Below are 13,051 nucleotides of genomic sequence, written 5' to 3' on the forward strand. Positions count from 1 at the left end.
AACACAGATATTAGGGACAGTTCTACCAACTACACAAATTTAAACTAACAAACTCATCTCTGTTTAATATCCTCTAGGGGAACATCTCCTTGGTTGCATTAGGAATAACCCCACCCTTTTGTTGGTAACCATGGTGATAAAATTTTGTAAATGCCAGCAGAGGCATGGAGTAGGTCTTCATGAACAACTTCAAACGAATCCACCTTTAATCACAAAGGCATGATATCCTCTTTTCATAAACATAAACCTTTTTGACAGAAGGCCACAATGAAATCCAGTCTATGCCAGTTAATTGGCTCAATTCTTTTGCTCACAAAGTAACACAATAGCCAGTAATTTTCAGCAATTTAATGAACAGCTCAGTCATGTACTACTGAAATGCTAAGACATTTTCACAAAACATCAAACCAACAATAAAGATATGGGTGATCAAATCTTTGTTTTGTATAAACTAGACAATGCAAATCACAAGTCACTTAGGGCAGTATTTAATGCTCTCTTCCATGATAAATTGGATACTGACAGGGGCATTTAATCCAGTGGGAAGGTGACCACTAACATCTTCCTGCCTCGAATAGAGGTGAGTCCAACGTGGGAAGTCTGAAGACCAGCCCATGTGCATTGCCTGCAATGAGACCATTAAGTGGGCAATTAATATTCACAGTTGGTATTAACCCAGGAAATGCAGGGTGTTGAGTGTATCAAGAACATGACAAAGCAAAGGTTCCATGAGGGCTGTGTATGAGAAATGCAGTCAGTGTTCAAAGGCAGTCAGTGGCTGATTAGGGGACACAGCATTGGCATTGTGGATGTCAAAGGCATGTCTTTGCTGCTAAACACAATTATTGCCATCTTTTATGGGTTCCCATTTTTCCCCACTCTTCAGTTACCTGTGGCCCATGAGAGCAGACTCATGACTAAAGTTGTGGAGGCAGCAGCAATCATTCTCCTGGTTCAATAGAACCACTCGCCCCTAGATTTTGGTAACACTTGGGGAGTAGGATTTTTGCCATGGTCCTTGTGACATAGTGCCAACATTACTCCGCAAAAGATATACCACAGATAGGTTGTTGATGAGACAAGAGGCATGAGAAGTTTACTTATAACCCCATTTAAATGGCTGCAATATTACAGACAAACACACAATCTGGGTTCAGTGCTTATTGATGTTACTGTACATTACAAAGACATAGCTGAAAAATGTGTTGCTGGAAAAGTGCAGCAGGTCAGGCAGCATCAAAGGAGCAGGAGAATCGCTGTTTCGGGCATAAGACATAGTTGACTAACTGAAAACATTACGTTACATACAGAAGCCATAACTAAAGGAGAGGTGCACACTATCACAGGTTCTGATGTCATGTAACTGTCTTAAAAGGAATAGCCTTATCAGGTCTGGAATCTGCTTTTCTACAAAATGTCTTTCAAAGAATGGAAATCCTTGTTGTGCTTTTGCAGCTGGACACCATCTGATGGGTCCTACTGAATCTGCACTGCTCCGCTGTGACCAAAATGTGAGATTGGAGAACATCTTCCAGTTCAGATTCAATAATGTCCACTTGCAGGTCAAATGGAACATTATTGTTCTTAGTGCGGTTTGGAAACCAGCCATGAATACAAGAGATTTAGTAACTTGGATATTACCAGAAATCTAAATTGTATCCTTGGTTTTTCACAAGTAGACAGTGCAGTGAAAAAAAATCTGGACAGATCATTTCCAATCATTTGTGGTCAGTATGGACAACGATGTTCTTGCTGTTTAGACATGCATGAAACTGTGAGGACAGTGTAAAATTTTAAAAGGATATTGTCCCGGTGGAGCAGGCGGATACTTAGCAGAGAAGTGTGAAGTCAGTCACTTTGGTACAAAGAACATGAGATGGTGGTATAAAATAAAAGGGTGCTATTCTAAAGGGTGTGCAGGAGCAGAAATAGATTAGATTCGATTCGATTTCCTACAGTGTGGAAACAGGCTCTTTGGCCCAACAAGTCCACACCGACCTTCTGAAGAGTAACCCACTTGTCCCATTTCCCTCTGACTAATGAACCTAACACTATGGGCAATTTAGCATGGCCAGTTCACCTGACCTGCACATCTTTGGACTGTGGAAGTAAACCAGAGCACCCAGAGGAAACCCACATAAACATGGGGAGAATGTGCAAACTCCACACAGACAGTCACCCAGGGCTGGAATCAAACCTGGGACCCTGGTGCTGTGAGGCAGCAGTGCTAACCACTGAACCACCGTGCCACCCCTAAAAATTATGGAACACTTCACGAATTTGCATGTCATCCTTGTGCAGGGGCCATGCTAATCTTCTCTGTATCGTTCCAATTTGAGTATATGCACTGATGAAACGAGCACATACTTAGGTGAATATAAGTCATTAAAGGTATCAGGGATGGACAGTGGTGTTAGTACAGCATTCTCGGCTTCATAAGCAGTGGCACAGGGTACAAGAGCAGGGAGGTTAGGAGGACTTTATAGTGGAGACACGTTGAGCTGAGGCAAGTAGCAAGTAATCAATGTGTGGGGTTACAGGGAAAGGGCAGGAGATTGGTACGAAGGCAAAATTCTGAGAGACCCAGTACATACACAATGGATCAAATGGTTTCCTCAGTACAGTAACAATCCTGCAATGCTGTAAAAGTTATTTGTCTTGTGGTGCAGGCATATTCTGTACAACTTTGGTTTTGATATGATCAGGTGTAATACCAACTCATGAGTAGATTGAACAGCAACAAATGTTAAATCAATAAGACTGCTGATGCAGACTTGTGTTCAGCTCACATACAGTTCTTCCAAAACCTGCTGGCATTAATGATACAGTGACAACCTGATAGTATTAATGTTCTATGATCTGCATATGGCCTGAGTGAAGGCTAAGCAAAATGGGAACCTGAGGAAACAATATCTAATGAAAGGTGTTCCATATGTTGTCAGTTCCTTCAATTACAGAGAAAGATTTATGGGCTAATTCCATTCATGGCATGAGCTGGGAAAATGCTTGACACAACATAATGTGGGAACAAGTTCTTCCAGGTTAGGAATCATGTGTGGACATCTTTTAGCATGTTGTTCAGGTGTTTTGGATTTAAACGTACACATGTGGTGCTGTCTTTCTTCAAATCACAATTAATGAAGCAACATCAGTCAGCATGATGTCCAAATTTCCAGATGATGCTGTTTGATGCCTTGAAACCCATTTTCAGCTTCTCGTGAACATGAATGCTGCGTCTGTAAGGAGAATCGATGCTGGATTAGGCAGGCATCATTCAGATGTAATTTTGCAACCCATTCAAAGTTGTTGGCAGCATCAAAACCATCTGGGTAAGAGTTAGCCAGGTGATAGACTTAATGTTGTGACCTGGAATCTTTGATGTTGAAACTGACAGTAATGTCACCTTGTGGAACATAATAATGTAATAATCCATATATAGTGATAGAGCATGAATAGGTGGTCGTCTGTTTCAATGATGTAATAGGTTTCAGATGTCGATCCTGAGGATCTGTTGTGGCAAATAAGAATCAGACCCATTGTAAAGTAATTGTCTTACGTTGTGTGGACTACACCATGCTGTGCTAGCTCCCCCCCATGTACATCTCGTGTAAGATGCATTAGGGGCTGATATTTGCCCTGAAACCTGTGTCAATCCAAGTGTATCATTCATGTCATCCACTTCCTTTGGGGTACATTACTTCGAGGCAAAGCCTTCAGCTTTTCTGGCTTTCACGTCATGTGCAACATTAACCAAATGTGCTGCTTGAACGGGGTTTGTAAGCTGTGTTGTTCTGGTTACCTACTGGGCAATATTGAGATGTGTTCGTGTTCCAGATGGAATGTCAATCTTTGGGATGCAATAAAGAACTGCAGATACTGGAAATCTGAAACAAAACAGAAATTGCTGGAGAAATTCTACAGATCAAGGAGCATCCGCGGAGAGAAAAAAAAGTTTCTGAAGAAGGGTCACCAGATTAGAGACATTAGATCTGTAGATTATTCGCTGAGCTGGAAGGTTTGTTTTCAGATGTTTTGTCACCATACCAGGTAACATCATCAGTGAGCCTCCGGATGAAGCACTGGTGGCATGGCCTATTTTCAATTAATGTGTTTAGGTTTCGTTGGGTTGGTAATGTCATTTCCTATCGTGACACCATTTCCTGTGGTGATGTCATTTCCAGTCCTTTTTCTCAGGGGTGTGGTAAAGGGGATCCAAGTCAATGTGTTTGTTGATAGAGTTCTGGTTGGAATGCCATACTTCTAGGAATTCTCATGTGTATCTGTTTGACTAAGCCTAGGATAGATGTGTTGTCCCAGTCAAAGCTGCATTAGAACATTGTTTCAACAAGCTACCACACACTGCAGCACAGAGGAACTATGCAGAGCAGAGGAAAATCACTTATACAGTGCATTCAAAAAGAACGGGTACTCAATGAATTGATATCTCAGCAACAAACCCCAACAAGTAGACAAAACACATTCAGAAACCTTAGCCACTCTCCCCTACATCAAAGACATCTTGGAAATGACTACCAGACTCCTCAGATCTCTTGGCATCATGGTAGCCTACAAACCCACCAATACACTGAAACAGCAGCTCATGAACTTGAAAAACCCTATACAGGCAAGCAAAACTAATGTCATTGACAAAATACCTTGCAAGAACTGTACAAACACTACATTAGACAAACAGGCAGAAAACCAGCCACCAGGATAAATGAACATCAACTAGCCACAAAAAGACATGACCCACGCTCACTAGTATCCTTGCATACAGATGTGGAAGAACACCATTTCGACTGGGACAACACATCCATCCTAGGACAAGCCAAACAGAGACACACGTGAGAATTCCTAGAATCATGGCATTCCAACCGGAACTCTATCAACAAACATATTGACTTGGATCCCATTTACCACACCTTGTGAAAAAGAACAGGAAATGGCATCACCACAGGAAATGACATCACCAACCCAAGGAAACTGAAACTCAAATAGAAAGTGGGCCATGCCACCAGTGATTCATCTGGAGGCTCACTGATGATATTATCTAGTATGGTGATGAAACGTCTGAAAACAAACTTTCCAGCTCAGCCAGCAAGCTTACATCCAGAGCCTCAACTTGAGCTACAAATCTTCTCAAAACTCATTATCTTTAAATCTGTTTTCTTCCCACAGATGCTACCAGACCTGCTGCGTTTCTCAGGCAATTTCTATCTTTGTACACTCTTTGGGTTTATCCAGAAGAGTGTTTCTGAAGAATCTGATGTGTGCAGAGGAAACGAACAGTATGTTATGATGTTCAGCTAAGTTACATTCACTGAAATGACATTCTGTACCTTTATATCCACACCTGCCTAAGAACTGGTTGATTATTATCCCTGGCTATTGGTGGTATGATATGAAATCAAGCATGTGTATACTGAACTTGACCTTCGAAAATCTGAAAAACTGTGTCAGGATCTCAGTAGTCAGTGAGAAGCACCAGATGATTTCAGTGTCAGAAGTGAGAAAAAGTTTGACTAGCTATCAATTCTTTGTCAGGTATCTGCTGATCCATGCAGGAAAGATCAATTTTTAAAAAATAATTTCAAAATTAATTCAATAATACTCTCATTTCTGAATCACAAGGTTCTGGGTTCAAGTCACACACCAGTGCTTGAGCAAAGTAGACATTCTAGTGCACTAACTGAGGGAATTCTGCTCTATGGCTAAGACATTAAGCCAAGTTTGTCCTCTCCGGAAGATGCAAACAATTCCATGGCACGATACTGGAGAGAAGCATGGGAGTTATTCCATGTCCTGTCCAATATTTCTTCCCCATTCAGTATCAGAGTGAAAAGTCTGATCTTTACCACATTGCTCCTTGTGTGAGGTTGCTCCATGCAAATTGGCTGTCATGTTTCATACATTACAACAGTGAGTACATCTCAAAAGTACTTGTGTGGCTCTAAATCACAGACATCCAGTGATGGTGAAAATGCTGTATAAATACAAGGCTCTCTTTCTTTCTATTTAACAAAAGAACCCTGGAAGAGTAATTGCACTAGTCTGTTGAATTTATATGAAGTAGGATTGCTCAGCAGCTGTTTGAAGTGGAAATATTAAAATTTCTTAAACAAAACCAGTTGAATTAATTTAGTCATTTTTGATGGGAGATACTTTAATTTGGAAAAGCAGACCATTAAGAGGAATGAAGTGTTTAAAAAAAACAGGAATGTTGATATGAGTCTTATTCTTACATCAAAGGTTAAGTGCAAACTTTCATTAACGGAGAGCAGAAGCCTGAAATGAGATATAGGGAAAGAGTTCTAATATGATATGCCGCATTTGACTCTGAGTAGAGCAGGTCAATAATTTGACAGTTTGTAATGTAATGTTGCATCAATCAAAACCACAGTTAATATGGAGGTGCATTGTTGCAATAGTTTCAAACACAGGTGGCAGTTTATGTAATGAACACAGAGCCTTGGTTCATATTCTTACTTTGCCCAGTCTTTAAAAAGGCAAGTAAGTTTACAATGAAGCCCCACATGAGTAATCCAATTACAATGCAATCTAAAATCAACAACAATCAAATTGTTACCTGAACTACAAAGTTTGCAATATGGTGGACCAGTGTAGTCAAGCAAGGCCAAAGAACTTGCATCCTTTACCCATGGCTGAAGCATATGTAAATAAACACACCAACCAGGGGTCTATCCAAGATGGCCTTTCTAGCTTCACTCAGGCAGCCAGAGCTGAGATTTTCTCACAATAGTGTTCCCTGTGCCACACCCCACCCCCCAAGTCCCCCAGATCTTGATCCCAATCCCAATTTCTTATCATGAACTGCTATGCCATCAGTGGCTTGATTTTCCACAAGGTTGGCCAGTGGGCTCCAGTGTCGATTAACTCCAGTATAATGAAATCAGAAGCTACAGCTCTCACCATTTAGACAATAATAATGTTCAGGCAGGAGTTGAGATTGGTGATGATAATTGTTAGGTGACTGGGTTGAGTTGGGGAATGATGTATGTGATGATGAACTCTTATGAAGGTGCAGAGGTATAATATACCTTTAAGAGAGTTGAAGGACTTAGCAAGCACCCAGAGTGCTGGAGAATTTACAATGTAATATTTGGTCCAGCAGCTAGCAGTACCTGGGTTGCTATTAGACAGAAAACAAATTCAAATTCAGCCAGTTTAAATTATGCCCCAAGATACTAAACTTCAACCAACTTCATATTTTGACAATATTAAAACCAATGAAATGATCCGATACTTTGGGGTTTAAACCAAAAAAAATTGAACAGTTGAGGGAGAACCAAGCCACCAATATCTGCAGACTGACCACAGAATAACTCTCCTAAAGGTACCTTTATCTATCAATGATCTGTGAAACAGAAACCCTAAGAAGAAGAAAAAGGTTTGACACTGACCTAGAGAGCAAGTCTACAGAGGAAGATACTAAGAGAAGATTCAACAGCTGGCTGGTTTTGAAATTTGACCTTTTCTGTAAATTCTAATCAGGGTTTTATTGGACTAGTATTGTAGGGAGGGAAGGTAAGAGACAGGTTTAGATAAATGAGTTGTAAATACTTGTTAGTTAATCATTCTCTGTTAGACTTTAAAAATTAAAGTTGCTAATTTTTACCTTAAGTAATGACTTTTGGGATAGTTCTTTGTCTCTCCAATTTTAACAGATTACAGCATGGGTTAAATCATTTCTGTGTTGCAGGTTTGAAGTAGCGGGGCGGGGTGGGGTGGGGGTGGGGGGGGGGAGGTGATAGGGTCACCCAATATTGTAAAATGAACTAGTCACTGTGTAAGGCTTGCTGTTGTTGATGGATGTGATATTTAAAGATACACTCAATAACCTTGACCTCTTGTTAGAGGTCACTGACCTTTCTGGTGGTACTGCATTCAGCTCCTTAGAGCATTGACTTCAATGGCTCTGTTCACACAGCCTTTTGAGTATGTGTTTATTGGGCTTGCTGACCACCTGCATTTACAGGGCAACTCCAGTATTTCCACCTACTGATGCAGCATTCGAAAACCTGAGAGCCAGGTAACTTCACATTGGCACTGCCCATCCAACTGTTATGCTTACAGCAGCAATACTCCTCTTCCTGTTACAGCCTCCCTAAAACCTTTGAAATATATAAGAGTGTTGCTGTGAGTGTTAAAAGCTGTGCATTATTACATGATAAATCCCCCTAAAATTACTTACATACTCAATTTCCCAATCTTCTTTGACTTTCAGTTCATCACCATTTTAGCAGCTATTGGATTTATTAAATCACCAGTTCCCACTTCACCACACTCAATGCCCTTATGTCCACTAGAACTATTTCCATCCCTATATTCACACTTTTCTCTTCATGTCTTTCCCACCTTTCCTCTTTCACAGCTCAACTTATTAATAAATCCCACGTCTTGCTGGTTTAGCTCTGATATCAACTGAACTTATTACTTAATTTCCCTTCCCAATTCCCATTCCCACATTAGCTGACATTAATGGCTCTTTCCTTGAGTACTGACAATTTTTAAAGGAAATAAAATACTCTGCTGGCATCAACCATCTCTTCAAAACAAATATAATGTCTACTCATCAACCCTTAAACTGGGAGAAAGTGAGGACTGCAGATGCTGGAGATCAGAATTACCCCCACATCCATCTAGCTATTGCACACTCAGCTACCTTCCCCCAGTCCCACCCCCCTCCCATTTATCTTTCTACCCCATCAGCTCACAAGCCTCGTTCCTGATGAAGGGCTCTTGCCTGAAACATTGATTCTCCTGCTCCTTGGATGCTGCCCGACCTACTTTTCTAGCACCCCACTCTCAATCCTTAAACTACCCTGATCCTAAAATCCTTGAATGTCTTATCACCTGTCAAATCGATGGAAAGTCCCATCCCCACATTGAAAATACGCTCCACGATATTATGTGGCATTACCCCGGGCTAAATGGGATAGATTTTGAACACATCTAGCAACTCAAGGCTGGGGCATCATGTGGTGATGTGGGCCATCAGCAGGATTGTTGCTGAACACAATCTGCCACTACGTGGTCCAACGTGTTCCCCATAGTATCAAGGAAGAGTGAAGGAAGCCATTCCAGGAATAACACAAGATATACATGAAAATTTGGTATCAACTTGGTGAAGCTACAAGATAAGACTACTTGCCTGCCAAACAACATAAGTAGCAAGCAACAAACAGGGGTAACCAATGCCACACCTGACAGATCAGGTCCAAGCTCTGCAGATCTGCCAAAATCATGAATGGTAGTGGACAATTAAATAACTCATTTTGGGAGGTGGGTCCCCAAATATCCCAACCTCAATAATGGGGGAGCCAATCACATCAGTACGAAAGATAAGGCTATAGTGGTTGCAACAGTTTTTCTGCAGAAGATTCAACTGAATGATTAATCCCTCCAGAGGTCACCAGCCATCCCACAGACGCTAGTCTCCAGCCAATTCAATTTGCTTCACTTGATATCAGGAAACTGCTAAAGACACTGGGTCATGCAGCAATAGAACTGAAGATGTGTGTTCCAGAGATTGCCATGCCCCTAGCCAGATTGGTCTAGTAAAGACAGAACACTGGCATCTAACTGACAATGTGAAAAATTGCCCTTGCATGTCATGTGTAGTGATTGTAATGAGGTCAGCCAGATGGACCTCATAGAAGATGAATTCTCTGATTAGACCAGATTATCAACCACTATCAGGGAGCCCTGACGGACAGAATAAAAAGAGGAGTGCCAGAGATTTTAGCACTCTGAGGAAACTGGATCAGTGTCAAGGACTCTCCACACATAAATAACATACTGGCCTCTGTGGAGTTATTTCATTACGTACTTGGACTCCAGTGTGGAGTTTTCACATTTCCCCTGTGTCTGCGTGGGTTTTCTCTGGGTGCTCCTGTTTCCTCCCACAGTCCAAAGATGTGCAGGTTAAGTACATTGGTCATGCTGAATTGCCCATAATGTCCAGGGATATGTAAGGTAGGTGGGTTGGTATGGGAAATGCAGGGTTACAGGATTAGCGTAGAAGGGTGGGTCTGGTTAGGATGTTCTTTGGAGGGTCAGTGTGGACTCAACGGGCTAAGTGGCCTGCTTCCACACTGTAGGGATTCTATGATTCTACGAAAACAGACAAAACTCAAATCCAGGTACTTACCCCCCCTTCAGTCTACTCTCGATCGTCAGTAAAGTAATGGAAGGGGCCATCAACAGTGCTACCAAGTAACACCTGCTCATAGCACTAACTTTATCAGTGGGGCCCAGTTTGGGTTCCACCAGAGCCACTCCTGATCTCATTTTTGTGTTTGTTCAAAATGGACAATAGAACTGAATTCCAGAGCGGAGATGGAATTGACTGCCCTTGATATCAGGGCAACATTTGACTTATGATAGCAAAACTGAACTCAAATAGCAATCAGAGGGAAACGCTCTGCTGGGTGGAGTCACACCGAGCACAAAGAGAAATGTTGGTTACTGTTGGAGGTCAGTCATCTCAGCTTCAGAACTTGAGTTCCTCAGGGTAATATCTGAGGACCAACCATCTTCAGCTGCTTCAAAAACCTTCCCTCCACTGAAAGGTCAAAAGTGATTAGATTAGATTACTTACAGTGTGGAAACAGGCCCTTCGGCCCAACAAGTCCACACTGACCTGCCGAAGCGTAACCCACCCAGACCCATTCCCTTACATTTACCCCTTCACCTAACACTACGGGCAATTTAGCATGGCCAATTCACCTAACCTGCACATTTTTGGATTGTGGGAGGAAACCAGAGCACCCGGAGGAAACCCACACAGACACGGGGAGAATGTGCAAACTCCACACAGAGGTGGGAATTGAACCCAGGTCTCTGGCACTGTGAAGCAGCAGTGCTAACCACTGTGCTACTGTGCCGCCCACAAGTGGTGATGTTCACTGACAGTACAGGGGAGATCTGATAGAAACTTACAAGATAATGCGTGGCTTAGAAAGGGTGGATACTGGGAATTTGTTTCCATTAAGCAGGGATACTAGTACCCGTGTGCACAGCCTTAGAATTAGAGGGGGTCAATTTAGAATGGAAATGAGGAGACATTTCTTCAGCCAGAAAGTGATGGGCCTGTGGAATTCATTGCCATGGAGCACAGTGGAGGCCGGGACGTTAAATAGCTTCAAGGCAGAGATTGATAAATTCTTGACCTCACAAGGAACTTAGGGCTCCAGGGAGAGTGCGGGTAAGTGGCATTGAAATGCCCATCAGCGATGATTGAATGGCGGAGTGGATTCAATGGGCCGAATGACCTTACTTCCACTCCTATGTCTTATGTTCTTATAGTACAATGTTCATCATCATTTATGACTCCGCAGTTGCTGAAGTAGTCCATGTTCAAATGCAACAAGGCCTGGACATTACCATCACAGAATACCCATTATCAACATCCTAGGGGTTATCACTGACCAGATTCTGAACTGGATGACATGCTGTAGCTCAAAGAGATCAGAATCTAGAAATCCTGTAGTCTGTAACTCACCTCCTGACTCCCCAAAGATTGCCCACCATATACAAGTCAGAGGTATGATGGAATGATCCCTATTTACTTGGATGAATGCAGTTCCAACAATTCTCAAGAAGCTGGATATCTTTCAGATAAAGCAAATCAAATGATTAGCACCATATCGATAAACATTCACTCCCTCCAGCTCCGATGCTCAGTAGCATCTACCAGACACAGTGCAGAAATTTACCAAGCCTCCTTCGACAGCACCTTCCAAACCCTACTATCATCTAGAAGCACAAGGGAGCAGATACATGAGAATACCATCACCTGCAAGTTTCATCCAAGCCACTCACCATCCATAGTTGGAGGTATAATGTCATTCTTATAATGTCAAAATCCTGGAACCCCCTCCCAACCACACCAAATGGACGACAGCAGTTCAAGCAGTAAGTTCATTCCCAACTTCTGTAGGGTTAATGAATATTAGCCCAGCCTGTGAAGGCCACGTTTCATGAATGAATAAAACAAACAATTGGTGATTTAGTCTAAAATCTCCTTGAGTGGCTTGATGTGAAATGACAATCTGTAACAGCTTAAAACTTGTGGTTACATTTAAAAAAGTGCTATATGAATGTTGTTATTGTTGCTTTTCATTATAGACTGAGATCCAACACTATTCATCAAAAGTCAACCTATTTTATTCTCCTCAAAACCAATACAGTCATTATTCCAGTAATATTATGATTAGTCCAAAACATTAATTAGGATAGAACATAGGACAGTGCAGCACAGGAACAGGCCCTTCAGCCCACGATGTTGTACCAAATATGATGCTAAATTAAACTAATCCTTTCTGCCTGCCCTTGTTCCAAATCCCTCTATTTCTTGCATATTCATGTGCTTATATAAACATCCCCTAAACTCTCTTAATGTATCTTCCTGCACTACCACCCCAGGCCTCAACCGACCTCAATTCTTAAATTTGTTGTATTTAATTGTTTGCACATTGTTTATATCTGACGAGAATTAGAAGGAAAACAGTACTTCGAAACTCAGGAAGCATATCTTAGATGGTATAGCCCAGGCTAATGACTGTCCTTTTTAAAAAGAAAATATAGTCTTTGTTTTTGTAGGGGAATGATGAAATTGCTAACGTGAAGCTGGAAATCAACACATGGAAAGTGATGAAGTGTATTTTATTCACAAAGCAGCTTTAGATAACAAACTTTAGATTAACACCAGCTTCATACTTTGATGAGCTAGTTTTTCCTTTCAGCTATCTTCTTCAAGAGAGAAAAAAAATCAACTTCTCCACGCTTCATTGATTGCTCTAGGAAGTAATTATAATGTTTAGGGTCAGAGATTTGTTCCAAAACATTCTTCTGCATATTTATTCCAAGCATCCTTCTTTATATAATTTGAGTTCCTTCAAAATTTTTTACAGATATCAGTCAATCTCTTCGAAAGTCTCCCATCAAAAAAGGCCTTCAATCTTAAGTCAAATTTCTTTGTTTAAGGGATTTTCAATCTATTGTGATAAAGACACTATTTTGACATTTG

The 13,051-nt window shown here is 41.3% G+C and overlaps 1 protein-coding gene and 1 non-coding gene across 4 annotated transcripts in view; both read right to left on the minus strand.

Annotated features, from left to right (window-relative positions):
* The window catches only part of LOC122563655 (hippocalcin-like protein 1), a 149,843-nt gene that overhangs the window by 64,486 nt on the left and 72,306 nt on the right, over nucleotides 1–13,051 (minus strand). The window lies entirely within an intron of this gene.
* On the minus strand, nucleotides 2,257–2,363 carry LOC122563783. Its single transcript, XR_006315722.1, has one exon. It is a non-coding gene; the product is annotated as a U6 spliceosomal RNA (small nuclear RNA).

This window comes from Chiloscyllium plagiosum, chromosome 27, assembly GCF_004010195.1.
Source record: "Chiloscyllium plagiosum isolate BGI_BamShark_2017 chromosome 27, ASM401019v2, whole genome shotgun sequence".
Taxonomy (NCBI): domain Eukaryota; kingdom Metazoa; phylum Chordata; class Chondrichthyes; order Orectolobiformes; family Hemiscylliidae; genus Chiloscyllium; species Chiloscyllium plagiosum.